Below are 2,946 nucleotides of genomic sequence, written 5' to 3' on the forward strand. Positions count from 1 at the left end.
TAAAAGGAAGAAAACAACTAAGGAAGTAGATAGTGTGAGAAAGTTCAGCCACTACTTCCAGAAAAAATGCAACGTGCAAAAGACTCATTCTTGAGACTTTTTCTTCAAGGAAAAAACTGAACTGGACTGGGTTGGGCCAATTGAGTCCAGTTTACATCTCATAATTCCTTGGTCAAACTGTGAAAGATGCAGTCATCACGGTGCCCGCTTATTTTAATGATTCACAACGCCAAGCGACTAAGGATGCTGGTCATGTTGCTGGACTCAATGTGTTGCAAATTATTAATGAGCCAATCGCAGCAACAATTGCCTATGGACTAGACATGAAGGATGATATAACTTGTGAAATAAACGTGCTTATTTTTGATTTAGGTGGTGGTACATTTGATGTCTCTCTTGTCACCATTGATGAAGAAGGCAAGATAGAAGTGAAAGCTGTAGCCGGGAACACTCATTTGGGTGGTCAAGACTTTGATAATGAAATGTTGGACCATTTTATCAAAGAATTTAATAGAAAACGAAAGGTAAATATCAATGAGAATCTAAAAGCAGTAGGAAGATTGAGGGTAGCTTGTGAAAAAGCAAAACGAGCACTCTCTTCGACAATTGAAACTGCAATTGAAATCGATGGCCTTCACCAGGGCATCGATTTTTCTACAAGAATTACTCGTGCAAAGTTTGAACATCTTAACGCAGATTTCTTTAGTAAATGTATAGAGACAGTGGAAAGTTGTTTGAAGGATGCAAAAATGGACAAAACAGATGTGGATGAGGTGGTACTAGTTGGTGGTTCAACTAGGATACCCATGGTACAATAGTTGCTGCAAGAATTTTTCAACGGAAAGGAGATTTCTAAGAGAATCCATGTTGATGAGGCAGTTGCATATGGTGCTGCAGTTCTTGCTGCAAAGTTACGAGGTGAAACGAGTCAGAAGGTTAAGAACTTAGTGTTTGTGGATGTCACTCCTCTATCACTTGGTGTAGAGAAATATGATGGAAGTATGTGTGTTTTAATTCCAAGAAACACTTCGATACCGGCCAAGATGGGAAACATTTTTCATACGGTTGAGGACAACCAAAGTATTGTAAATTTCCCAGTATACCAAGGGGAGAGACTAAGGGGTAAAGACAATAATTGGTTGGGGTCATTTCAGGTTGCAGTCCTGCTTGAACCAAGGGGTCAATCAACGGTAAATGTGATATTTGACATTGATGCTAATGGGATTTTGACTTGCTCAGGAGAGGAAGTTACCACGGGCCTAAAAAAGAAAATGCGAGTCACTCACGACAAAGGGAGACTTTCAAAGGAAGAGATTGATAGGATGCTAAAAGATGCGGAAATGTATAGACTGCTGGACCAAGAGTACAAGAAGAAGGTGTCTGCACGCAATGCATTGGAGGATTACATTTACAACGTGAAAAGAAATATCAAGACTATAGGAAGTACGTCAAAGAAAAAGATCCATAAAAAAGACATGAAGAAGATGGAAAACGCAATAGAAGCTGCTACTCTTTGTCTTGATAGAATGGAGCTTGTAGACGTAAATGAGTATGAGAAGACGCTAAATCAGTTGGAAAACGTTTGTGTTTCCACCATTTCTCAAATCATGTAATTCGTAGAAGGGGTTTTTAAGTGTCCTTGTTATAGGACTGCCATTACTAGGAACTACTCCAAGCTCCGAAATGAACTTGTTGATTTAGACAACATTCTTGGACACATTTTATGGTGTGATGTCGTCGATTTCTGTTGTAGAAGCTGCTACTATATCATTCTTAGAACTCTTACAGCTCTCAACGTCACCATTAAATAAAACACGGCCCTGATTGTGATTGGTATCCATCTTTTATTAGTTTAGAAGTTCAATTACATCTATGTAAACCCAGGGGGAAAGCCAAAAGGTTATGATACATCTTAGACTAACACATGAACCTTCCAATGGTGGTAAGCATCACCAATCCATTTTCTCGTTGACTAATCTGTTGTAAATAAAACAATAATTAAGAACTTTGATGCATATACCAAAGAAAGATTTATTAAAGCAAAAAATAAAGTTAACGATGGTAAGGAACTTGTGAATTTTAAGTTGAGCACGTCTTTGTTTCATGAAATAGAAATCATCTTTTGTCTTATCCGTGGAAAAGGATGCAGTAATCTCCCTTTCAATATTAAGAAGCAAGCAACTTTTAAGAAATTCATCATCCATAATACTATGAAGTCTTGTCTTCACAATTTTCATTGCTGAGAAAGCTCTTTCAGTCACTGCAGTAGAAACCGCGAGAGTTAGTGTAAGATGACCCAATATGTCAACCAACTGATAAATTTCTAACTTCCCTGTTCTAGAGGCCTCTACATAACTCAAAAAGTGCACACGCACTTTTCAGTTGTGGATGATTAGGCACATCTAGATTATAATGTTCTAACTCAAGCTTGAGTTGGATCTGCTCTTGTTTTGTGAAGTCCAAATGATAGTAAATTTTCACCAATTTACATATATCATCAATATTGAAAAACATTTTTGGATCCAGAGCAACACTAATACGAAGAAGTCTGTTACGGACTCATTAAATCTAGAATTCAACTATCGCAACTGGCTATCAATAACAGCAAGGAACACATCAACGCGTAATGATGCTCAATGGTCGCATTGTCTTTCTTATGACGTGACTGAATTATATCTTTCTAAAGTCTATTCATATTAGGGACCAGAATGCTATTACAATTACAAAGAGAAACAACTTGATCCAGAAGTGATTCCCAACCTTCATTTTTAAGTTTCTGAAGCAATGTCTTTGTAGTAGAAACCAAAGTCAAAGCATCAATAATATATTGATATTTGTGTTGCAAAGTTTGTCAGTTATCCCTATAATTTCTTTTATTACATGAATATCTATGACAAAATCAAATGATAATGCATGGGTAAGGGCATATGTAGCATCACCTATTTG

General features: G+C 37.1%; 1 pseudogene; it reads left to right on the forward strand.

Annotated features, from left to right (window-relative positions):
- LOC112512510 overlaps window positions 1-1,613 on the forward strand; it is a 7,052-nt pseudogene extending 5,439 nt beyond the window's left edge.
- Window positions 1,614-2,946: the final 1,333 nt, after the last annotated feature.

Source organism: Cynara cardunculus (assembly GCF_001531365.2).
Source record: "Cynara cardunculus var. scolymus isolate 2C chromosome LG 5, CcrdV1, whole genome shotgun sequence".
In the NCBI taxonomy this organism is placed as follows: Eukaryota; Viridiplantae; Streptophyta; class Magnoliopsida; order Asterales; family Asteraceae; genus Cynara; species Cynara cardunculus.